Genomic DNA, 27,579 nt, shown 5'->3' on the forward strand with positions numbered 1-27,579 from the left:
ATGAGCAGAGAGGGGTCATAAAAGACTTGACAGAAGCAAGTAACCTAAGATCTGGGCCATGAAGAATCAGTAGGATTTTCCCAAATGAGGGAGGAGAGAAAAGGATTACATGTAAAAGGAGCAACTTTGACAGAGGGCCAGAGGAGACAGCACATATACAATATTTGGAATTGCTGAGTAGATTACATCAGGAAGAACTAGAAGTGCAGGTTGGAGAGTAGCAAGAAAGGAGAGTGAAAGGTTAGGTAACAGATCATAAATATGTTGACAATAAAGGTTTTTGAAACTTGAACACTTTCAAGAGTAAAAGTAGGTGCTACAAATAATGACCCCAGAACAGCAGATAAAAACTGGGACTTTACTAAACAAAACAGGAGAAATGGTCACCTTGATAGTAACAAACTTTGAATGTTATGCTAAGGAAGTAATTGAGATATTTAATTGTAGACACAATTCTAAGAAAGGTTATTCTTACAATAGGGTGAAAAGAGTTAGTGGTGAAGAAAGGGGAATGGCAGACCCATTAAAAGGCAATTTCAGTGAAGCATGTGAGTCCTGGGGACTTTTCATTTCTCTCAATCTCCACTTGTTGTTCCATATCTTTCATGGAGCCTTCTTGGATTTTCTTGCTGGATTCTTGGAAGGGATCAGCCACTACCTAGGACTACCTTCTTCACAACCAAAAGAAAAAAAAAAAAAGGTAATAATAAGCAGATGGGAGCCAAAATATCTCCCTTATTACTGATAAAGTCTGGGTTGAAGAATATGGCTTATGTCTGTAGGCAAAGTGTGCTTCTTTTCTTTCAATTTCAAGGTTTTATTAAAGTATAGTTGATTTATAATATTATGATAATTTCTGTTGTACAACAAACTAATTCAGTTATAAATAGACACATGTCCATTCTTTTTCAGATTCTTTTCCCATATAGAGTATCACAGAATATTGGTTAGAGTGCTGGGCTATACACAGGTTCCTGTTGGTCAGTCATTCCATATACTGCAATGTGGATATGCCAATCCTGAAGTCCCAGTCCATCCCTCTCCCCACCACCTGTCCCCTTTGGTTATCATAAGTTTGTGTTCAAAGTCTGTGAGTTTGCTTCTCTTCTGCAAATAAGTTCACTTGTATCCTTTTTTTTTAGAATCCACATATAAGTGATATCATATGATGTTTGTCTTTCACTATCTGATTAACTTCACTTAATATGATAATCTCTAGTACAGCCATGTTGCTGTAAATGGCATTATTTCACTATTTTTGTGGTTGAGTAATATTCCATTGGACATGAACCACATCTTTATCCATTCCTCTGTTGATGGACATTTAGGTTGCTTCCATGTCTTGGCTATTGCAAATAGTGCTGCAATGAACATTAGAATGCATGTATGTTTTTGACTTACGGTTTTCACTGGATAGATGGCCAGGAGTGAAAGTGCTGGATCATATGGTAGTTCTATTTTTAGTTTCTTGAGTAACCTCCATAGTGTTCTCTATAGTGGTTGTACCAATTTACATTCCCACCAGCAGTGAAATTTCCTTGTCTTCACACCCTCTCCAGTATTTGTTATTTGTGGACTTTTTGATGAAGGGCATTCTGTGGCATCTCACAGTAGTTTTGATTTGCATTTCTCCAGTTATTGGTGATGTTGAGCAATCTTCATGTGCCTACTGTCCATCTGTTTGTCTTCTTTGGAGAAATGTATATTTAGATCTTCCCATTTGTTGATTGGGTTGTTTGGTTTTTTTAATATTAGGCTGCATGGGTTGTTTGTATAATTTGAACATTAATCCCTTATCAGTTGCATGATTTGTAAACATTTCCTCCCATTCTGTGGATTGTCTTTTTGATTTGTTTATAGTTTCCTTTGCTGCACAAAACTTTTAAGTTTAATTAGGTCTCATTGGTTTATTTTTGTTTTTATTTTCATTATTCTAGGAAGTGGATCTGAGAAGATATTGCTGATGTTTGTCAGTGTTCTGCCTATATTTTCCTCTAAGAGTTTTATAGTATTCAGTTTTATATTTAGGTCTTTAATCCATTTGGGTAGCTTTTGTGTATCTGTTAGAGAGTGTTGTAGTTTCATTGATTTATATGCAGCTGTCCAGTTTTCCTAGCACCACTTACTGAAGAGATTTTCTTTTCTCCATTTTGTATTCTTGCCTCATTTGTCATAGATTAGTTGATAATAAGTGTGTGGGTTTATTTCTGGGCTTCCTATCCTTTTCCATTAATATATATTTCTGTTTATGTGCCACTACCATACTCTTTTGATGATTGTAGTTTTATAGTATAGTCTGAAGTTAGGGAGCATGATTCTTCCAGTTCCATTTTTCTTTCTCAGAATTTCTTTGGCTTTTTGGGGTCCTTTGTGTTTATTTACAAATTAATTTTTTTTTGTTCTAGTTCTTGAAAAATGCCATTGGTAATTTGATAGGGATTGCATTGAATCTGTAGATTGTGTTGGGTAGTATAGTCATTTTGACAGTATCAATTTTTCTAATCCAAGAGCATGGTATATCTTTCCATCTATTTGTGTCATTTTTGATTTCTTTCATCAGTGTCTTAGAGTTTTCAAAGTATACCTAGGTATTTTATTTTATTTTTTTGATGCAATGGTAAATGGGATTGTTTCCCTAATTATTTCTGAACTTTCATTGTTAGTATATAGAAATACAATCAATTGCTGTGTATTAATTATGTCCCTCAACTTTACCAAATTCATTGATGAGCTTGAACAGTTTTCCGGTAGCATCTTTAGTATTTTTAATGTATAGTATATCATGTGCAAACAGTAATAGTTTTACTTCTTCCTTTCCAATTTGGATTTGTTTATTTCTTTTTCTTCTCTGATGGCTGTGGCTAGGACTTCCAAAACTGTGTTGAGTAGAAGTGGCGAGTAGAGGCATCCTTGTGTTGTTCCTGATCTTAGCAGGAATTCTTTCATCTTTTCTTCTATTTTACCATCTTGTCTCTGACCCTTCCAAGTATGCTTCTTAATATCAAATTCCAGCCATAGGCAGCTCTGGGCCAAGGCAAGTTCCCTCTGCTCCCTGGGGCAGAGCCTCATCTTGGGAGAGCAGGCCCATTCCAGAAAGGGAGGATATTCCAAAAAGAGAGGGAAATGTTAAACTCAGATTTCCCAATGAGAAAAGACAATGCATTCCCTTGGGATAGGAGGATTAAAGAGGCAGAGAGAGGATAGGAGTGTTCCACTAATTTTATTTACTGTTATGTAGAAGGAAATATTTAGGAGTCAAAAAAAAAAAAAAAAGTTACCTCCTAGTACTCCTTACTTTGAAAAGTTCTTTCTGGACTCCTTATTTACCATATACTGTCCATTAATTTATTAGACATTGACTTACATATTTATTTATATATTTACTATATTCTTTTAGAGTGATTTCTAACATATTTTTATGTACTTCTTTATATACTTATGTGTTGCCTCCAAATAGAGTATGAATAGTAGAAATTCTCTTCCTGAGTCTCCACTGAGCATAACTGCCAGATTAACAGGTGCTCACCATCTCTCTGCAAATGATACTAATTGCTACCTAAGGCAAGTGAATATTCATTCCTTTAGGCCTCTCTCTCTCGTGTACCTGTCCACTTCTGCTCCCATGAGTTACTCATATGCTTACCTATTGAATTTGTTCTCAAACATGCTTGTAATAGTTAAAAATCAAATTGCAACCATATATATAATTACATATTATAGAAGCAACAAATATAATGTGACAAGAGTTGAACTCTGAACACCACGTCAGATATTTTGGAAAAACTCAATATGTGGTCACCAAAGAAAAATATCCTTAATTTTATATAAGTAAGACCATAATAACAGATTATAAGAAGAAAAAAAAATACCAGGAGAATTTTGTACATACAGATCTTCACTCTACTTCGAAGAAATAAAGACTAGAAATTATAAATAATACATTAGGGTCCATTCACTAGGCCTATATTTTCAAAAGTTATTACCTGAAAAGGTTGGCAAATAAGTGATTATTTATATAATGTTAAGTTACAATAAAATGGTTAATTTATATATTATTTATAATCCCTGATTTAGCAATATTTTGCTCCTATAGATGAAGGCCTGTTGACTGCCATTATTAACAATATTTTGTATTCTCACAAAGGTAAACTTTTGGTTTTAGTTTATATTTTTGGAGGTGATGGTGATGGTAGCACTTATTGAATAACAGACTAGATATGAATGCTTGGAAGGAATCTTAGACAATGTATCATTTAGTGCACTGATGTGTCACTTCAGACTAAAAAGAAGTGATGTGGTCATTTCACACAGTTAGTTAAAATACATTAAATTTTAAAAAAAGAGGAATGTTGGATATTTTTATCTGCAGTTAGTGTTTTATTTTTATTTATTTATTTATTTTTGTCTTTTGTCCTTTTGGGGCCTCATCCACAGCACATGGAGGTTCCCAGACCAGGGGTCTGATTGGAGCTGCAGCTGCTGGCCTACACCAGAGCCACAGCAGTGCAGGATCCGAGCTGCGTCTTCGACTTACACCAAAGCTCAAGGCAACACTGGATCCTTAACCCACTGAGCGAGGCCAGGGATCGAACCTGAAACCTTATGGTTCCTAGTCGGATTTGTTTCCGCTGAGCCACAACAGGAATTCTAGTGTTTGAATTATGCTTAAAAATACTGTTAAAAATATTCTTCTGTGTATTCTTCTCCCTTTCTCTAATGTTAACCTGAATGCTCTTTCTATTATTTTGAATTCTCAAAGCCTTTTATAGAGTTTATGTGCTCATTTTCACCAGAATAACAATTTCCTGACATTTCTTGCTTAATTATCACAAGGGATTAACTTTAAAAAGTTTTACATTCTGGCAAATATGCAGGCTCATCTCTGAAAGAAAAAAGATATTTGTTTCCCAAACAGGAATCTTATATGGGCTTTAAATTCATATACAAGTTTACACAAAATGTTTTGCACTCATTTATGGTATTTTTTTGCAGGGGATGGGAACATTGCAACATATGTATCCTTCTGGAGAGGAAAAGCATTACCTATCAGTCTGAAGAGGAGCACTGTTTAAGGAGGTAACTTGTGATATATGGCTGAGAGTGTCAGGGGTCCAGTCACAATCTTCTGTGTCTCACATTATTCATAGATGAGAACAACTGAAGAGGAAAGACACAGGCGTTCAGCCCAAGTGGTTAGAGAATCTTCTCCAGTTAAATACCAACACCTAGATATACCTGAATACTGCTGTAATTCAGAAACATGCTATTGTATTCTGCTACTTTCTTTGGAAAGCGCCTCATTAGAATATTTTCTTAAAACTGTTCTTTGATCACTCCTTTAAAGGAAAAGTAGAGAACTATTTAAGAGTGTGTGATAGTGTATAGGTGAAGAGTAAATATTAAGGTGCAGAATTTTATATATGGGAAGTGTGTGTATATAAGCCATGTAAAAACATACAGAAGTAATAAATATTGGAATTAGATAAGTCCAAGTACCAAGATAGTTGTGTTTGAATGGGACTAGCAGAAATTTTTCTTCTGTTTTCCAGATGGTTTTGTTCCATTTTGTATTATTTTTACATTTAAAAATTATATGAATATTTTTTATTAGCCTGAGTGGGAAAAAAATGCCAGCTTACGTTATTTCCCCACATTTAAAAAGAGTGCTCTGGCAAACTTTATAGCTTTAGCCTGTCAGAAAAGTTTTTCACATTAAGGACTAACATTACCCAGTGTGTCTGCTTGTGACCAAGTAAGTTCCTCTGTTCATTGTGGGTGTTGTACTTTGTTCTAGGTTTGTGGAGCATTCATAAAGAGTGTTTCTGTGCTGTTCTGTCACTAACCAGCCTTGGGGCTACAAACTTCATAGTCTCATTTATTCATTTATAGAGTGATTTAAGTAGACTAGATTACATAAGACTCACTCCAAGGCCAACATTATTTAATTATATTCTTGGACGATTGGTATGACAGATTTTCAAATAGTGCCAGTATATTTCTCCAGAATATTCCTCATAAATAATTGCTAATTTTCAATTTGGATACCCCCAGTGAAAGGGAAATTTAATTTTGCCTATAATATTGGTACAGTGTATAAATTCTAATAACACTGTTAATAAAAAAAAAACTTTGTAAGTTTAAAATGTTTCTCCTGGGTGGGGCCAAGAGGACAGCATAGGAAAACCTTGAACTCACCTTCTCCCATGGACACACTGAATCTACATCTGCATATGGAACAATTCCTCTAGAGGAAGAACTGAGGGCTGGTTGAATAGCTTCTGCACAACAAAGAACAGAGTGGCCACAGAGAGACAGGAGAGCCAGAGACAAGTACTGATGAGAACCCCACTTATGATCTGGTGACCCGAAGAAAGGAAGGATATCACTAAGGGACCCTTGTGCAGACTTGCCTGCCCTGAGGCCTAGGAGAAAAAAACAAAGAAATAACAGTGGTCTAAGGGTCACCTAGATTATATGTAAAGAAAATCTATTTACTAATCCTAGAGCGTCTGCAAGACAAGCAGAGTCAGAACCAGAGTCAGAAACACCTGAGACACCGTCTTATTGACTTCCCCCTACACTTTGATAGCACAGGTGGGAGAACAGTCCAGGTACTGTAACCAGCCTACAAAGGCCATCCCAGCATGCCCCAGGGCCTTCGTCAAACCAGTATCAGTCATCCCTCTAAGGGTGGCCTGGCGCACCTGCTCCACTTCCAGCCATCCCACCAAGACTGTCTGGCCATGGCATGCCCCAGACAACCCTGGCTGTGTTTACTTTAGCTCTACCTGTCCTGATAAGGTAGCCCCAGTAGAGTTCATCCTAGAATTTCCCCTTTCTAGCCTCACTGCCTTAATCTACTCAGCTCCATCCATTTTGCCAAGGTGGCCCCAAGACCCTGCACGCAAGGATACCCTCCATCTGCCCCCTCTCCAGCTCCAGCCTGCCTGTCAAAGCTGCCTGGAACCTGTAGTCCACACAAAGAATGCTCCTACACAAGGACATGTCTCCAAGATTGGGAGAGGTACCTGTTTTGCTCAATCCATAAAAAAAAAAAAAAAAAAAAAAAAAAAAAAAAAAAATACAGTAAGTCAAAAAGGGGAGACAGAAGAATATGTCCCAAGTTAATGAACAAGATAAAGTCCTGGGCAGGGGGATATAAGGAAATGGAGTAATTTACCTGATAAAATAATTATCATAAAGATGCTCACCAGACTTGGGAGAAGAATGGAGGCATCCAGTGAAAACTTCAACAAAAGAGTTAGAAAATATAAGAAGGACTCACAGTTGAAGAATATAACTGAAATGAAAAATATGCTAGAAGGAATCAACAACAGAGCAGATGATAAAGAATGGATCAGTGATCAAGAAGACAGAGTAGTGAAAATCACCCAACTAGAAAAAAAAATTAATTGGGATAATTTAAGTGACCTTTGGGATAATATCAGGCATACTAACTAACATTCATATTATAGTTGTCCAAGAATGAGAAGAGAGAGAAAAGAAGAGAAAAATAACTTGAAATAATAATGGCTGAAAACTGCCTTAACTTGGGAAAGCATGGAGAATTCAGAACAAGGTAAACCCAGAGGGACCCACACCAAGACATATAATTAAAATGGAAAAATTTAAAGATAAATAATTTTAAGGCAGCAAGAGAAAAACAAGTCACATGCAAGGGAACCCCCATAAGACTCTCAGCTGATTTTTCAGCAGAAACTTTGTGAGCCAGAAGAGAGTGCCATGTAAATTTACTTATTTATTTTTGCTTGTATACTTATTTTATTTGGTTGTCCCCCCACCACACACCATGATATATTTAAAGCAGTGAAAGGAAAACACTTAACCCAAAAATATTCTAACTTTCAAGATTATCATTCAAAATTGAAAAGAGATCATTTCCCCCAAAATCAGAAACTAAACGGGTTCATCACCATTATACCAGCTGTATAAGAAAGATTAAAGGATCTTCATTAAACAGGCCGGAAAAGCTCATAAATAGAAATAGGAAAATTTATGAAAGAAAATCTCATTGGTAAAGTCAAATATGTAGTAAAGTCAGTAGATCAACCACTTAAAGAGCTAGTATGAAAAAAGACAAAATCATAAAATCAACTGTAACTACACTTATTAAAGGAATACACAATATATGTACATTTTCATATAGAAGCATAAAACATGGTGGGGAGAGTGAGTGGAAATATAGTGCTTTTAGAATCTGTTCAAACTTATGACTATCCCTTTAAATAAACCACTAAATAGAGGTTAATATTCATGAACTTTATGGTAATCACAACCCAAAAAACCTGTAAAACACTCACAAAAGATAAAGGAACCCAGACATAACATTAAAAATCATAAAACCATAAGAGACGAAAATAAGAAGATAGAAAAAGAGAAGAACTACATAAATAACCAGAAAACAATGAATAATAGAGCGACAAGTACATACCTGTCAATAATCATGTATTCAATAATAAGCAAAAATGTTGAATCACTGTATGGTACACCTAAAACTAATATAATATTGTAAGTCAACTACACGTCAAAACATTTTTTAAAAAATGTTCCTCTTTGAGCTACAGAACTGCAATCACACATATTTTACATTGTGCTATTTCTGTCCTATAGATATGAAAATTAGTTGAGTTTTTCCAGCTCATAATTTTAAAATAATTGGAAACTGTTATTGTGTATTTTCTTCTCTGCAACTCTTACATGAGCCATATATACATATGTGTGTGTGTGTATGTATGTATATTTAGATTCTATCTTAATTTAGCCACTCTGAGAACTAACTGGCTAGTTTTCATTGTCTGCTTTAAACTGTATCACGCAGACTGGAATAGAAGTCCAGAAAATGGTTTTTTTCCAGCATAGGAATGTAGGCGATACTTACAGTGACTATATTTAGTAGATAAAGATGTGTGGTCTTTTCCAGCTTCTAGGACCAAGACTCTATTCCTAGTCCTGAACAGGGCCAAAATTGATTGATCCAAGTCATAAAATGGCTCAGTCAGATCCTCTCTTTTGGGAATTTGAAACCTCCCAGAATATGAGGAATCGCTGGACTGAAGCAGTTCAACAGCAAAACTCTGGAGAGATATTCAACTTTTTGCAGCTCAGTCCTGGGAACTTCTGTTTTCTGCTCTTCTCCATTGTTCCTTTTGGTTTCAGATTCTCCCTCTGCATCCTGCCTTTAAATTTTCCTACACTCTTTTTCTTTTGACTGTGAATTGAGCCTGAAGGTATGTGCCATTTTTAGATCCACAAAAAGCAGACTGGGGGAGAATGCAACAAGGAATAGGGGGAAAGGGATGAATATTTTATCATGAGAGGCAGTTGAGAAATTTTTAAGTAGAAAATAGAGGTCAATAACATTACGAAGGAAATGTGAAAGAAACGGGGAATATGTGCTAATTTCAGTAATCAGGAAATCATTGTTGAACTTTGAAAATAAAGTTTCAAGGGACAAAAGCTATGCTGTAAAATTTTAAGGAGTGATGTGAGTAGAGAGAAAATGAAAGCACTCTTGAGATACCTGATTTAAATAAACACAGTTTTACCTTGATGAGTTAACAAGTAAGGATTTTTTTTTTCTTTTGCTATGTTACAGATATATGGCCATATTTGAGGAAATTAAAGATGGAACAGTTAATTGAGTATACAATAAATGAATATTTCTTAAGAACTAGGAGATCATGGAATTAATAGTAATAGTCTTTGCTTGGAAAAGAAGTAAATGAGAAGGGATGATGAAAAGTATGGGTTACTTTTGAGGTGATGTAGCAGGTGAATAGGGAAGCTCCTACTAAAAGTACATTGATACCTTCATTAGGACATAGGAACCACTACGTAATTTGGGTGGCCAAGTGCAAAAATTGGCATGGTTCAAAAATTAAAAATTTCGGTATGGCAGCAGCAAAGCTTTGAGCCAAGCGGGAGTCCTTCTCAGTAAATATACCTGAAATTATTTTTTTAATTAACTAAAAGAAAGCAGGATTTGTGGAGGGAACATAAAATATAATACAGAGAATGTAAGTGAGCTTAATAATATTACAAATTAATAACATAACTATCTATACTGAAGGGATGGAGAAAAAACTAATAAAAATAACTTGCAAAACAATATTTTAACTATATAAAGACAGGCAAAACCACTTTACACCACTAGCATGTTTCAGTAGGAGAATGGGTTAGTAATTGGGAAACTGTATTTTCAATTGAGCAAATAAGTAAATATTGTGGATAAGAAGTGTCAGGTTTCTTATTGTGGAGTAAATGAGTTAAAAATAAGGAGAAAAAGGCTGGAAGTTGTTGAAATAGAATTAGAAATATCAGCATAACTACGATTTTAATGTAGATAGAGATATATATTATATCTATATAGACATAAATATAAATGTGTGGTTGTTAGTGTGTGTATGTACATGTATTTTCTAGCTCTATTAAAAGGGCTTGGAAATAATGAAAACCAAGCAATAATCGGCATATCCTCTGCCCAGATCTTGGTTTCTTAATGCTGCTTTACAATAAATGGAACCAGGACTCTTTGGAGAAATGTCACATTCCAGTGCCAGGATACGTAGTAGGACAGAAACATTGTGTGGTGCTGAAAAGTAGAGAAGTGCTTAAAAAATGATTGAGACATGCTCCAATGGCCAAATGTGGTACAATTAGAGAAAGAAATAACAATAGTAAGGAATTATGAAACATAAAACAAATATCCATGAGTCCATTCTGAATGTGTGTACATATATTTGAATAAATAAATAAGAGAAACCTTTCTTTATAGTAGAATTCAGATTAATAATTGTAGAATAAGCATCCATGAGGACGTGGGTTCGATCCCTGGCCTTGCTCAGTGGGTTAAGGATCTGGTGTTGCCATGAGCTATGGTGTAGGTCGCAGATGCGGGTCAGATCTGGTGGTTGCTGGCTCTGGTGTAGGCCGGTGGCTACAGCTCCAATTCAACTCCTAGCTTGGAAACCTCCATATGTTGCCAGTGCAGCCCTAAAAGACGAAAAGACAAAACAAAACATTGTAGAAGAAATGATGGACAAAGAAAATTGCAGTTTGGTAAAGACTGTAGTTACACCTGTTAAAAGAGAATAATCAAGAATTATCAATGGATGCTGGAACTAGTGGGTGAAAGTATGATGACAGTGGGTATTTACATAATCTCAAGTATTTTTCCATAAGATCCTTATTAAAAAACAAAGGGGGAGGAGGTCCCTTTGTGGCTCAGCAGTTAGTGAACCCTGCTAGGATCCATGAGAATGCGGGTTGGATCCCTGTTCTCACTCAGTGGGTTAAGGATCCAGAGTTGCCGTGTTGTTGTGTAGGCTGCAGATGCAGCTTGGGTACCGCATTGCTATGGCTGTGGTGTAGGCTGGCAGCTGTAGCTCTGATTCAGCCCCTCACCACGGAACTTCCATATGCCATAGGTGCGGACCTAAAAAGCAAAAAAGGGGGAAATGGTAGCTTTTTAGTGGAAAGACCTGGCAGATCTCATCTCAGTGAACAAAGTTAATGTTACCAGTAGGAGAACATATCAGTAACTTGAATTTCATGATATGATGCTGAGAAGAACACAATATCACTTCTTTTTTTTTTTTTTTGTCTTTTTGTCTTTTTGTTGTTGTTGTTGTTGCTATTTCTTGGGCCACTCCCGCGGCATATGGAGGTTCCCAGGCTATGGGTTGAATTGGAGCTGTAGCCACCGGCCTACGCCAGAGCCACAGCAACGCGGGATCTGAGCTGCGTCTGCAACCTACACCACAGCTCACGGCAACGCCGGATCGTTTAACCCACTGAGCAAGGGCAGGGATCAAACATGCAACCTCATGGTTCCTAGTCGGATTCGTTAACCACTGCGCCACGACGGGAACTCCACAATATCACTTCTGTGATATACTTCCCCCACCCCGAATGTAATCTGAGCCATCAGACAAACTGAGGGACTTGTACAAGATAACTGACAGTACTATTCAAAAGATTCAAGAAAATGGAAGATAAAAATGAGGAATTGCCCCACATTAAAGTGATCTAAAGAAACATGGCATCTAAATGTAATATGTGGTCCTGACTGGATCCTGGACCAGAAAAAGGGCATTAGTGGCACAACTGATAAAATTTCAGTGGAGGCTCTAGATTTTGATTACTATTATACTAATGTTATTTTCCTCATTTTGATAATTTTACTGTGATATGTAACAATGTTAACATTTGGAGGCAGTATGTCAAAAATACATTTTTGTATTCTAAAATGTTTTGTAAACCTGGTATTATTTCAAAATGAAAAATCAAAAAGATAATGGCACAGGATACATTTTGCTGATAATGCAATGATCACTGAAAAAGGAGACTACAAATGAATACATACATTCCATTGTATGTGTGACTATTTTTAACAAGCTATGTAATATACATTAGAAAGAATATATACCAAAATATATGAGAGAGGTTACCTCGGGGAAGTTAAACTCTAGGTGATTTTTTCCCTGTGTTTCTTACCTTTCTTTTTCTCTTTTCCTTTTTCTCCCTTTCTTCCCTTCCTCCTCCTCTCCTTCTGTTTCCTCTTCCTTCCATCCTTCCTTTCAATCTTTATGAAAACACCACGAGATAAATACACCAGTAATTCCATGAGAAAATTAAAGGTCAGAGAAAAAGACATGGCTCCCATCCTTGCATAGTCTACAAACTGAGATCCTGCTCAAAGGTGGCCTCCAAATGATAAAGCTAGCATCAATCAAAATATTTTTTGCTACAATTTTTACCTATCTTTCTACATTAGAATTAACCACATTTATAGAATATCTTTGTTCTAAAGCTGTCTTGACATATTTAACAGATTTTATCTTTAAAAATGAAATGCTTGATATTAATTTAGAACTTAGTTGAGAAAGAGTTTTTCCATAAATTAACCTGATTTCATTTTAAACTTCACACTTTGTTACACCCTAAATAATAGAGTCCCTAGCCTGTATGTGTGGTAATTACCTGAAAGAGTTCTATACATTCAAACTCCAAGTTGTAGTTAATTAACTTAATTAATTTTTCATCATAATTTGATCCCTAAAGCTCCATTTTGGTTGTAATTTCTTGTAGTGTTCTGAGTGAACCAATGAAACACACAAAAAATAGCATAATATTCCAGCTGTGACTTTTATCCTTATATAACAAGAGACAGCCAAACAAAATTTATAGCTAGTAGATAATAAGTTATATGAAATGTGGAAAAAATGGAGAGTGGAGCTGGTTGATATTGAGGATAAGTAAAGAGGAAGAGGCACCCCAGGGAAAAGGAGAAGATGAAGAGTAAATAAGGAAGAGGTAAGACAATAGAAAATATGTGGATGGGAATTTAAAAAAAAAAAAAAAAGAGGGTAGGGAGAGAAATTCTTCTCAGTCAATAGAGACAAAAAATGTGGGAAGCACATGAGATTTCAAGACAGCTCATGCAGAAAGAGAAAAGACATTGTTCCTTTAAAAACATTTGGAAATATGAGATTTAAAAAGTTAAATATTTAAGCTAAAAAGAATAGCAAATGAATCCACATTTGCTTGTACTCAGTTACAAAACTAATGCAAAAGTGGTGGGCCAGGGCTGATACCCAAGTTGCTGAGGAATTGGGCTTCCAGAAGGTCCTCTAGGGGCTAGAGAAGTGGGCTCTGAAGCTTGTAAAGATACGCAAGGATGGGCAGCATTGCCTCAGGGCTGCATAAGGCAAGGACATGCAGGAAACTCAGGATTTCTCACTCCTTCCTCTCTCATTGAAAAAAAAAAAGGTAAGAGATTTCTTGTATTTATCTCTTAAGGGAAAATTTCACTAAGGGGAAATTGTAATCAAAGGTATACCTTACAGGTAGGGTAGGGAGGAGAATGCAATCCTATATGGATGAGAACTACATGGCAAAAATTCCAGGTAGAAGTTTGTCCAGGGTCACTGAAGTCCTAGAAACTCCCCTAGATAAATAAGTGAAAAATTATCACTCTGAAGTGTCAATCTGAAGTGGCATTTCCACAACTTGAGGACCTCCTATTGAAAATAATAAATAAAATAATAAAACAGAATTTCTACTAAACAAATATTGCCAATGCATAGCAAAGGAAGTAACATTGGCAGATAGAATGAAGAATGACCTAACTAGAAATGATATTTGAAGTAAGAATGTTAAAAATGACTAAAGAGCTAAAAGAAGCAATAAAACCATAAGAAAATAAGAGCAACAATGAAGAGTCCTGAATTTAATTAAGCCCCAAAGTCCTGGAATTGACCAAATTCACCAATAAGTAGTTGAAAACCTGGTATTGAATTTCTCTGACCTTTAATTTTCTCATGGAATTATTGGTATATTTATCTCATGGTGTTTGCATAAAGATTGAAGGAGAAAATGCATGTAAAGTTCCTAAAAATTTTAAGTACTCAATAAATATCAGTGTTTACTTTCTCACTTATGAAGGAAAAGTTAGATATTGAAGCTTGGTCAGCTGTATATTGGCAGTTAAAAGTACCAAAATCTATTTAGTGTACATTAAATTTTGAAACATGACTTCCTACTTAGTGGCATTGCAAGAACTTTGCATGGAATAGGAACATCTATCAAAATATGCAATTAACCTAACAATAGTAGCGTGCCAATTTTCTGTCCATCCATACATGTAATTTCTTCTTCAGGGCTGTGTAAACTATAGTCCCAGTGCTTCCCTTAGGCATGGCTTCTCTAGAGCAGAGGGCATAAGGACAGCAGCATCTAGTTTTTCAGATATGGCTTAGAATCATTTTTGACAAGTTTGAAAAATATCCTTTTGGGGTATTCATTAAATTTCATTATAATTACAGGTAATTTGGGGAAATGGATACCTTTATAACATCCCCCTTTCCTCCAGAAAGCTGATATGTCTCTCTTCTTATTTACCTTTTAAGTTATTTTTTGTTCCTTCATGAAGTTTTGTGATACTTTTCACAAACATTTCTTATACAGTTAATTCCTATATATTTTAGACCTTGGTTGCTATAGTGACTCACATCTTAGATACTATTAGGTATCCAAGGAAACTTTTTATCTCCTTGTTTTCATATTTCACACCTAACATATACCATTTTTTTATTTTTAATATTCTTAAGTTGATTTTTTTCTTTTAAATATTCTTAAGTTGATTTTTTAAGGTAGATAATGGCATATTCTTGGATACATGCCTTTACAAATTATTTATCATACTGACAAGAACTTTCAAATAGTGTGGCATGATAAGTGGAGAGCATGGACCTTCTTGTCTTGAACATGTTGAGTAAGTATTGTTCTATTTAATTTTCTAAAGATGAAATTTCTTATCTTTCTCCATTTTTGTAGATAATTTGTTTTTCTTTCTTTTAATATATTGAATTTTGTTAATAAAATTCCTACTTGGAACCACCCTTTTCTTCCTGTATTTATATATAAATTGATTATGAAGTATAATTATTTTAATGCATTTCTGAAAAACATGTCTTCATACTTTGAACAACCTTAAAAGATTGTACCATATTTTATGTGCATGTGTTATGTATTACTTTGTTAGGTATAAGTATTATGGCTAAATTTACAATCCTGAGAATAATGTTTCTTGACAGTTTGAAGTAATGCAACTGTAAAGCTATACTGTCAACTTTGTTGCTTTTTGTTTGCTTGTTTTGGTTTTGTTTTTTCGACTGTACCCAGGGCATGTGGAAGTTCCTGGGCTAGAGATCAAATCCGCACCACAGTTGCAACCTGCACCACTATGGCAATGCCAGATCCTTAACCCTCTGCTCCACAAGGGAACTTCCTCAGACTATAAGCTTTGTGAAGGCAAGGACATTTTTTTGTGGTAAACACAACTCAGAGGCTTGTAGAGATATGCATGGATTAGGTAAAGCTACAATATAAACACAAAACATTATCAATTTTACTTGAGGAATCAGTAGCTTTATATTTAAAGTTATCAGTTCCTCAAGTAAAACTGAGAACCAAAGACAATGCTTAATTGTCTTGTGTTATTAATGGCCCTTGTTGGAAATTTTAATATGCCCTGGCCCACTTGATCTGTTAAGCTATTTTTACTGCTCCAGTTTTTCATTCAACTATTTGCAATTTTTTTAGAAATTAAAAAGTTGGCGTTCCCGTCATGGCACAGTGGAAGCGAATCCGACTAGGAACCATGAAGTTGCAGGTTCAATCCCTGGCCTTGCTCAGTAGGTTAAGGATCCAGCGGTGCTGTGAGCTGGTATAGATCGCAGACTTGACTCAGATCTGGTGTTGCTGTGGCTCTGGCGTAGGCCAGAGGCTACAGCTCTGTTTCGACCCCAAGCCTGGGGACCACCATATGCCGTGAGTGCGGCCCTAAAAAAAAAAAAAAGTTTTTGCTTTATGTATTTTAAGACTGATAACTTGGCAGGATCTTAGAATACTATTCATTTTGATAATGCCTTTTAATAATTTATTTTATGTCTTTTGAAAAATAGCCATTATTTTTGTCATTGCTGATATTATTAATACTTATTTACAGTCAGTGCTTTCATATGATTGTTTTCTAGCTTTCCAGTGCCTTGACCTAATTTATCCACCTTCGTTTTAGTTGTGCTTACTTCTTTTAGATACACTGTTGACCTTTAAACAATGGAAAGGATGAGGGAACTGACCCTCCATGCAGTTGAAAACCCAGGTATAACTTATAATAGGCCCTCTATATACAGAACTACGGCATATATGTGGTCCCTCCATATCTATAGGTTCAAATCCAGTTTCAACTAACTGCGGATGGTCTAGTACTGTAGTATTTACTATTGAAATAATTGATATATAAATGGACCACACTGTTCAAATTTGTGTCATTCCGGGGTCAAACTGTAAATCCTTTAGCAATATTTACAACTAAGGAGTTGTAAAACCTAAGCACCTTTTTGTCTTTGTTTTGTTTTTTTTGTCTTTTTGCCATTTCTTGGGTCGCTCCCATGGCATATGGAGGTTCCCAGGCTAGGGGTTGAATCGGAGCTGCAGCCGCCGGCCTATACCAGAGCCACAGCAACGTGGGATCTGAGCTGCATCTGCGACCTACACCACAGTTCACGGCAACGCCGGATCCTTAACCCACTGAGCAAGGCCAGGGATCGAACCCACAACCTCATGGTTCCTAGTTGGATTCGTTAACCACTGAGCCACGACAGGAACTCCCAGCACCTTTTTGTCTTTCTGAAGGTGTCATTATTTCTGTTTTAGTCTTAAGCAAGTTTATATAGATATACAATGCTAAGTTCACCATTTTGAGGATGTGACTTGAGCGTTGTTGTTGTTGTGGATAAAAAGTTCTGATCTCAGTCCAGTTGTTCTTTATATGCAGTCTTTTGTTTTTATTCTCTGGAAGTTTTAAACAAATATTTGGATTTGAATTTATTTTTTTATCTAGTATTTTTCCCTTATGTTTTGTTAGTTTGGAGATTCTGTTGTGGAAATTCTCAGGTACAATTTTAAAAAATATTCTCTCTCATCCTTTTCCCCTCCAGCTTTGTTAAGATCTTATTGAGATATAACATATATAAGTTTAAGATGTACAATGCAATGATTTGATACATGTGTGTACTGTAAACTGAGTATCACTGTAAGGTTAGTTAACACCTATACCCTTCACATTATTACCAGTTTTTTTTGTGGTGATAATATTTCACATCTATCTGAACAACTTTCATGTAGGTAATATTTTTAACTATAGTTACCATCTTATATTAAATCCACTGAACTTATCTTTATAGCTCTACTTTGTCGCCTCTGACCCACATCTCTTCATTTGCTCCAACCCCCAGCTCCTGGTAACCACCATCCTACTCTCTTTCTATGAGTTTGGCTTTTTAAGATTCCACATATAAGTGAGAACATAGAGTATTTGTCCTTGTCCATCTGATTAGCTTATGCCGTCAAAGTACAACCGTGTTGGAGTTCCCGTAATGGCGCAGTGGAAAAAATCTGACTAGGAACCATGAGGTTGTGGGTTCAGTCCCTGGCCTCACTCAGTGGGTTAAGGATACGGCATTGCCGTGAGCTGTGATGTAGGTCACCAACGCAGCTTGGATCTGGTGGTGCTGTGGCTATGGCGTAGGCTGGCAGGTATAATTCCAACTAGACCCCTAGCCTGGGAACCTTCATATGCCATGGGTGTGGCTCTAAAAAAAGGCACAACCATGTTGTTGCAAAAGGTAGGATTTCCTTCTTCTTTATGGCTAAGTAATATTCCATTTATATATGTATACTATATTTTCTTTATTTTTTTTATCTGCTGATGGACACTTAGGTTGTTTCCATGTCTAGGCTATTGTAAATAACACTGCAATGGACAGGAGGGTACCAATATCTCTTCAAGATAGTGTTTTTGTTTCCTTTGGATAACTACCCAGAAGTGGAATTGCTGAATCATTTTATAGTCCTATTTTTACTTTTTTGAGGAAGCTCAATGCTGTTTTCCATTGTAGCTGAACCAATTTACATAACAACAAACAGTGCACAAATATTCCTTTTTGTCCATATCTTCAGGAACACTTGTTCTTGTCTTTTTGATAAAAGCCATTTTAACAAGTATGAGGTATCTCATTGAAGTTTTGATTTACATTTCCTTGCTGATTATTGATATCGAGTATCTTTTCATGTATTTTTGGTCCACTCGTATGTCTTCTTTGAAAAAAAAAAAAAAAACCTTTATCCCACAGATGGTTTGCAAATATTTTCTCCCATCTCATAGATAGCCTCTTCTTTTTGTTAATGATTTTTCTATGCTATAATGTTATAGTTTGATGTAGTCACACTTGTTTAATTTTGCTTTTGTTGCTTGAACTTTTGGTGTCATATCCAAAAAGTATTGCCAAGACTAATGTCAGAAAGCTTTTTATGTTTTCTTCTAATAGTTTTATAGTTTAGGGTCTTATATTTAATTCTTTAATCCATTCTACATTTTTTTGAGTGGTGTAATATATGAGTTGAATTTTATCCTTTAGCATGTTAACATCCAGTTTTCTTAACACCATTTATTGAAGAGACTATGTACTTTCCACTGAATATTCTTGTCTCCCTTATCAAATATTAATTCACAGTATGTCCTTGGGTTTATTTCTGGGCTCTTGATTCTGTTCTCTTGGTCTCCTTTTATGTCAGTATCATACTGTTTTGATTACTTTTGGTGTCTGTACAAAAAATCATAACAATTTTACTATTGTTTTTCCCCTTGTGTAAAAAATGCCATTGGAGTCTTGATAGGATTGCCTTGACTCTATAGATTACTTTGGTTATGGACATTTAAAAATATTAATTTTTCCAATTCATAAAACATAGGATATCTTTCCATTTATGGGGGTTTTCTTTAGTTTATTTTTAAATTTAATTTTATTGAATTATACTGGACTTACAGTGTTGTATGGGTGAATCAGTCATGTATATAAATATATCCATTCTTTTTTTCCCATGTGGATTATTACAAACTATTGAGTAGATTTTCCTGTGCTGTGTAGTAGGTTCTCATTAATCATCTATTTTGTATGGTAGTGTGTATATATTATTCCCACCCTCCCAATTCTTCCTTCCCCTAATGGTTTTGACTATGGTAACCATATGATTGGTTTTGAAATATGTGAGTTTGTTTCTGTTTTATAAATGAGTTCTTTTGTATCATTTTTATTAGATTCCACATGTGATATCATATTTGTCTTTGACTTACTTCACTTAGTATGATAATCTCTAGGTCTGTCCATGTTGCTGCAAATGGCATTATTACATTCTTTTTAATGGCTCCAATGTATATATGTACCACATCTTCTTTATTCCTCCATAAGTAGACATTTAGTTTGGTTCCATGTCTTGGCTATTGTAAATAGAGCATCAATGAATATTGGAGTGCATGTATCTTTTTGAATTATGGTTTTCTCTTGATAGATGCCCAGGAGTAGGATTGCTGGATTGTGTGGTAATTCTATATTTAGTTTAAAGAACATCTCTATACTGTCCTCCATAATGGTTGTACCAATATACATTCCCACTAACAGTGTAGGAGGGATCCCTTTTCTCCACAAACACATTTATAGTTTGTAGACTTTTTGATGATGGCCATTCAGACTGGTTACAGTAGTTTTGACTTGCCTTTCTCTAATAATTAGTGATGATGAACATCTTTTCATGTACCTTCTGGCCATGTATATCTTCTTTGGAGAAATGTCTATTTAGATCTTCTGCCCATTATTTGATTGGGTTTTTTGTTTTTTTGATGTAAAGCTCCATGAGATGTTTGTATATTTTGGAGATAAATCACTTATAGGTTGCTTCATTTGCAAAGATTTTCTCCCATTTTGTGGGTTTTCTTTTTTTATGGTTTCCTTTGCTGTGCAAAGCCTTTTAAGTTTAATTAGGTCCCATTGGTTTATTTTTGTTTTTCTTTTAACTTCTCTGGGAGGTGGATCAAGCAAGATATTGCTGCAATTTATGTCACACAGTGTTCTGCCTATGTTTTCCTCTAGGAATTTTATAGTATCTGGCCTTACATTTAGGTCCTTAATCCATTTTGAGTTTATTTTTGTGTTTGGTATTAGAGAATATTCTGATTTCATTCTTTTACATGTAGCTATCCAATTTTCCCAGCACCACTTAGCGAAGAGACTGTCTTTCCTCTATTGCATGTTCTTGCTTTCTTGGTTATAGGTTAGTTGATGATGGTGCGTGGATTTGTTTCTGGGCTTTCTGTTCCATTCCACTGATCTGTATTTCTATTTTCGTGCCAGTACCATACTGTTTGGATGACTGCAGCTTTGTAGTATAGTCTGAAACCAGGGAGCCTGATTCCTCAAGTTCTGTTTTTCTTTTTCAATATTGCTTTGGATATTTGGGGTCTTTTGTATTTCCATAAAAATTTTTAAGTATTTTGTTCTAATTCTAATAAGAATGTCATTGGCAATTTGATAGGGATTTCACTGAATCTGTAGATTGCCTTAGGTGCTGTAATTATTTTGATAGTATTGATTCTTCCAATCCAGAAGCATGGGCTATCTTTCCATCTGTTTATGTCATCTATGATTTCTTTCTCCAGTGTCTTATAGTTTATTCTTAGGTATTTTATTCTGGATTATTGATGCAATGGTAAGTGGAATTATTTCTCTTAATTTCTCTTTCTGATGTTTCATTATTAGTATCTAGAAATGCAATTGATTTCTGTGTGTTGATTTTGTTTCCTGCAACTTTACCAGATTCATTGATAAGCTCTAACAGTTTCTGGTAGCATCTTTAGGACTTCCTATATATAGTATCATGTCATCTGCAAACAGTTATAGTTTTCTTGTCCAATTTGGATTCCTTTTATTTCTTTTTCTTCTCTGATTGCCATGGCTAGAATTTCCAAAACTATTTGAAAAACAGTGGTGAAAGTGGACCTCCTTGTCTTATTCCTGATCTTAGTGGAAATGCTTTCAGCTTTCCACCATTGAGAATGACGTTAGCTGTGGATTTGTCTTATATGGTTTTTATTATGTTAAGGTAGTTTCTCTCTATGCTCACTTTCAGGAGAGTTTTTATAAGAAATGAGTGTTGAAAAGCTTTTTATGCATCTATTGAGATGCTTTTTATTCTTCATTTTGTTGATGTGGTATATCACATTGATTTTTGGGATACTGAGGAATTCTTGCATCCCTGGGATGAATCCCATTTCATCATAGTGTATGATCCTTTAAATATATTGTTGAATTCAGTTTGGTGATATTTTGTTGAGGATTTTTGCATCCTGTGTCCATCAATGATGTTGGCCTGTAATTTTCTTCTTTTGTGGTTTGTCTGCTTTTGGTATAAGGGTGAAGGTGATCTCATAGAATGAACTTGGGAGTGTTCCTTCCTCTGCAAATTTTTGGAAGTTTCAGAAGAATAGGTTTTAGCTCTTCTTTGAATATTTGATAGAATTTACCTGTGAAGCCATCTGGCTGTGGACTTTTGTTTTTTGGAAGTTTTTCAATCACAGTTTCGATTACAGTACTTGTGATAGGTCTATTCATATTTTCCACTTCTTCCTGGTTCAGTCTTATAAGGTTATACTTTTGTAACTTTTTCAGTTTCTTTGATCAAAGTCTTGTAATTTTCAGCATACAGATTTTCACCTCTGTTTTGTGCTGATCTCAGCCTATTGATAGTGTTGCTCTTGGCTATATATATACCCAAGGTGTGCTCACTTGGATCTGAGGCAAACTCCCCATAGACTTCACACCTTTTGGAACCAGTTTTGTAGTTGTATCGCCCCTTGTGCTTCTTATTACAACTGCAAGATGCCCTCAGCAATTAACATCAAGAAACTATGAAGCAACACAATTTATTACTTACAGGTCTTAGAGAGCACATGGCACACCTGGGCCACACAGTGAGGCCTTAGGTAGAATGAAAGAGGGGGATAGAGAGAGAGAGAAAGAACATACATGCTCAGACCTGGGGCTCTGCTTTTATTGAGGTCATTAGTGGGATCCTAGGGTTTCACAGGTTAATTCCTTTTTGGTGAATTTAAAACTTAGATCAAGAATTAAAATTCAAGAAGAGAAAAGCAAGCAGCTAGTAGTCAGCTATCTAAGTCAATAAAAGATCTCTATAACAAACTTGGTGCAGTAAGGGTGAGGTGGGGGTGGGGCAAAGCCTGGCTCTTTATATAGTCATGTGGCAATGTGGTTAGCCGAGATAGCTGTCTTTGAAGTGGAATCCTTAGCAGTCAAATCTTCAGTTAGGCACTTGTATCGTGATAAAAACAAAAACAAAACCAAAATTTTTCAGGCACTTACAGTAAAACATCCTTGGTTAAATTTATTCCTATGTATTTATTATTCGTCATTCTTATTGTAAATGGGATTGTTTTCTTTATTTTTTCAGAGAGTTTGTTAGTGTATGGAAAACAATCGATTTTTTTTTAATGATTTTTGCAGCCTGCAACTTTTTAAAATTTATTAGTTTCAACAGTGTTTTGGTGGCATTTTAAAGGTTTTCTACATGTAAGATGACCTGCAAACAGAGAAATTTTACTTCTTCTTCTCCAATTTGGGTACCTCTTATTTATTTATTTTTCCTTACCTAATTGCTCTGGCTAGGACTCTCAGTACACTAGTTGAATAGGTGTGGTGAAAGTGAGCACCCTAGTCTTGTTCATTATCTTAGTAGAAGAGCTTTCAGCCTTTCACAATTGAGTGTGATGTTAGCTGTGGGTTTGTTACATATGGCCTTTATTATGTCAAGGTATGTTTCCTCTATACTCACTTTGTTGAGAGCTTTTATCATAAAAGTTTGTTGCTTTTGCTGCATCCTGTAAGTTTTGATATTTGCATTTGCATTTGTTTCAAGGTAATTTTTTTATTTCCCTTTTGATTTCTTTGAATCATTGGTTGTTTGGTAATGGTTTAATTTCTACATATTTGATAATTTTTTCTGTTTTCCTCCTATTATTGATCTCTAGTTTCATACCATTTTCTTGGCAAAGATACCCTAAGATATGATTTCAGTCTTATGTATGCTAAGGCTTGTTTTGTGTCCTGACATACAATCTTTCTCGGACAAAGCCCCAGGTGCAATTAAGAAGAAAATGTATTGTGCTGCTGTTGGGTGGAATATTTTATATATGCCTGTCAGGTCTGTTTGGTCTAAAGTATAGTTCAAGTCCAGTGTTTCCTTAATGATTTTCTGTATGGATAATTTCACCATTGTTTAAGTAGGGTATTAAAAGCCCCCTACTATTATCATATTGTCTATTTCTCCCTTTGCATTATTAGTGTTTGCTTAATGTATTTAGGTGCTCTGATATTGAGTGCATGTACATTTATACTTGTTATATAAACTTGATGAATTGAACTCTTTATCATTGTATAATGACCTTATCTGTCTCTTGTTAAAGTTTTGACTTAAAGTCTATTTTGTCAGATATAAGTACCGAAACTTGCTCTCTATTGGGTTTGATGTGCATGGAATATCATTTTCCATCCCTTCATTTTGAACTTATGTGTATGCGTCCATGAATCCCTTGTAGGCAACATAAAATTAGGTCTAGTTTTCTAATCCACTTAACCATTCATATCTTTTGATTGGAGAATTAGTCTATTTATTTAAAGTAATTTTGATAGGCATGGGCTTACTATTGCCATTTTTTGTTTTGTCGATGTTTTGCAATTTCTTTGTTCCTTTTCTCTTCTGTTGCTCTTTTCCTTCATGATTTTATAATTTTGCTTTCAGGGACACACCAATGGGGTATATGGAAGTTCCTAGGCTGAGAATTGAATCAGAGCTACATCTACCTCCCTACACCACAGCCACAGCAATGCAGGGTCCAAGCCATGTCTGCAACCTACACCACAGCTCACAACCCACTGAGTGAGGCCAGGGATTCAACCCACATCCACATGGATACTAGTCAGGCTCGTTACCACTGAATCACAAACGAAACTTCCTGGTTTTATAATAGTATGTCTTAATTTTCTTTTTATTTTTTGTATGTCTACAATAGGTTTTTGCTTTGTGGTGGCCGTGAGGCTTATAGGAAATATATTTATAACAATCTGTTTTAAGTTGATAATAACTCTGAACACACACATACTAATGTTCTACCTTTTTCTCTCTTTTCATATATTTTGTTTTTTATTCACTTTACATCTATATATATATATATTGCATATCCATTTATAAATTATATTTTAATACTTTGGTCTTTAACCTTCATATTACAGTTGTAAGTGATTTACCCACCTTCATTACATGCCTCTTCTTCAATTTTATTAAGTTATTATATGTCTTAGAGTTAGATTGTGTTGAATTGAATTTTTGGGGTCATCTGTTACCTTCATGAACTTGGATATTGAATTCTCTCCTCCCCAGATTTGGGAAGTTCTTAGCCTTTATTTCTTTAAATAATTTTTCTGCTCCTTTCTTGTTCAGTTCTCCTTCTGAGACTCCAATAAAGCTTGGATTGTTTCTTTTAATAATATCTCATAATTAACTTTTTCATTCTTTTTTCCCCCCTCTGTGATTTCCAGTGACCCACATTTAAGTTTTTGCCAGACAATTTGTAAATCTTTATTTCTTTAGAATTAGTCACTGAGGTTTTATTAGTTTCCTTTAGCAATGTCTTGTTTCCTTCATTATTAATGATCCTTGGAGGCTTGCATTGATGCCATGCATTTGAAAAAGGCACCTCTTTTATTCTATAGACTGGCTTCATTAGGCAAAGCCCTTCATAGTTGATCTGTCCATATATCTGCATGAGCCATCTGATGGTGTCCATAGTTGGACTTGCCTTTAGAGTCCCCTGGCAGGCACTTCTGGTGCCTAGCTCAGCAGATGGGCAGGCTTAGTGCTTGGGTATATGGGCACAGCACAGTGACTAGATCTGAAATTGTAGACCTAGATACTGACTTCATAGGGCCAAGCAATACTGGAAATAGCTGGCAGCCAGGTGTTGTGGAACTAGTCTTAAATCTGGGGTTATTGAGGTCATGCTCATAATAGGATGAGCCTGGAGTCTGGGGCTGCAAGAGTCAGCCTAGAACTAGGGTGTTGGGTGCTAGCCTGGGCCTAGTCTGCCTCTGTAAGCCTGGTTCAATGGGAACTGGTCTAGAGTCTAGGTCTTTGAGTACTGGCATGGCACTGGTGTAGGTTAAAAGTCTGGGTCTATGGGAGTTGGCCTGGCATCAGGCCTAGCTGGGAGCCTGTATTCACTGGTACCCACCTGGATCCTTGTGCCACAGAAGTTGCCTGGGGCCATGGGATCCACCTAGCACTGGCGTGGCTTGGAGCTGGGATTGCTGGAGTTCACTGGAAGTAGGATGCCATGGGAGCCGCCAGGGGCCTTAAGAACTACCCAGGTCTGTAAGAGCTGGCAGGAGTGAAGGTGAACAGGGGACCTGGATTTATGGGAGTCTATAGGGAGCCTGGTTTCATATATGCTGCCTGGGACTGCAGCAGCCACTGAGACTGTTGGAGCTAGTAGGTGCTGGGGTAAGTCAGGGGCCAGGGTTTGTGGGAGCCTTCAGGGAGCCACCTGAGGCACAGGGGTCACCCTGGTATTGTGTAGGCCTGCTCTGGGGTTCACAGTAAAGTCAAGTGTTCACCTTACTCTCCAGTGACCCACATTAAAGAGATTCTTAAAATCTCTTTTCATCTGTTTACCTTACATCTGATTCTTCTCTTCAGCATATTTGCAGAATCCTTCCACTTCCTACCACTTTCACTGGCACCAGTCTGGCATAAGTCCCTATCATTTGTGCCTGGATTATTTAAATAACCTCCTAACTAATTTCTTTACCTCCAAATTTACCCACTGCCCCCCAGTATACCAGTGTATTCTGAGCCTTAGCCAGAGTGAATGTTTTAAGCTCTAAGTCAGATGTACTTCTGAGTTTCAAATCTCTGTCTACTCCCCATCTTTCTCAATGTAAAAACCAAAATCCTTTCTATGGCTTACTCAGTCCTATACAATCTTACACCTTTTTCTTCTCTTAACTCCAGTTCTTACAATCTTTTCCTTACTCATTCAGCTCCAGCGGGCTGGCCTCCTCACTCTTCCTCAAGCATGCCAAGCATGTTCTTATCTCAGAATCTGGCCCTTGCTATTCTTTCTGGATGTTCTTCCTCTGGATAGCTACATGTGTAGCGATTATCTATTGCTGCATCACCAATTATCCTAAATATCAGTGATTTAAAAATTTAAAGATTTATTATCTCTCACAGATTCTCTGGGTCCAAAATTTGAGGGAATCTTGATGAAGAAATTCTGTCTCAGTTTCTCATGGGATACAAGAAGATGTTGACTGGGACTCTGTACATCCCATGTAAATCCATGGATTTACTGGGTTGGGGAGATCCACCTCCAGAGGTGCTACTCACATGTAAGGCAAGTTGGTGTAGGCTCTTGGTGGGAAACATCGTTTCCTTTTCATATAGGCTAGTCACAGGTTGATTGAGTGTCCTCGTGACATGAGAGTTGGCTTTCTCTAGAGGGTGATCTAAGAAAGCAAGACAGAAACTACCATGGCTTTTACAACCTGGCTTTAGAAGTCACACACTGTCCTTTCTACAGTATCAAATCTTTCTAGTGTCACTTACTCAGTGAGGACTTCCTTGACCTCATGCATTATAAACTTCAGCCTCACTAACATCCTTGCTTTCTATTCCCTTTCCCTTTTTTTTTTTTTAATAGATTTTGGTTACACATATTGTCTTCCAACATAGCAGATGTATAATTGCTCATTTTGTCCCTCCCTGGTGGAATGTAAACTCCATGAAGAGAGGGACTTTATTCTCTTTATCTCTGTATCTACAGTGCTTAAGAAGCCTGTCTGGCCCATAGTAAAAAAAAAAAAATATATATATATATATATATGTATGTATGTATATGTTGATCATTAGTTTCTGGCTTTTTAGTTGGCTAATGTCTGCTTCGCTGAGGTTTTTAATTCAGTGATTGTTTTTCTCCTTGTGTATTTTCTTCTGGTTCATATTTTCCCTATGGTTGTTTGCCTCATATTTGCCCTACTGTCTTGACTCCTATAAAGAGATATTGATGAAACATCTTTTAAATGTTTA

At 36.1% G+C, this 27,579-nt stretch overlaps 1 long non-coding RNA gene across 4 annotated transcripts in view; it reads left to right on the top strand.

The window, feature by feature from the left end:
• Window positions 1-27,579, top strand: part of LOC106508897 — a 150,233-nt gene that overhangs the window by 64,748 nt on the left and 57,906 nt on the right. For all 4 annotated transcript variants that reach the window (XR_002343608.1, XR_001306016.2, XR_002343593.1 and 1 more), the window contains one exon: window positions 4,993-5,076. This is a non-coding gene — a long non-coding RNA (uncharacterized LOC106508897). The remainder of the gene's footprint in view (window positions 1-4,992; window positions 5,077-27,579) is intronic.

The sequence above is a fragment of the Sus scrofa genome, chromosome 1 (assembly GCF_000003025.6).
Source record: "Sus scrofa isolate TJ Tabasco breed Duroc chromosome 1, Sscrofa11.1, whole genome shotgun sequence".
Classification (NCBI taxonomy): domain Eukaryota; kingdom Metazoa; phylum Chordata; class Mammalia; order Artiodactyla; family Suidae; genus Sus; species Sus scrofa.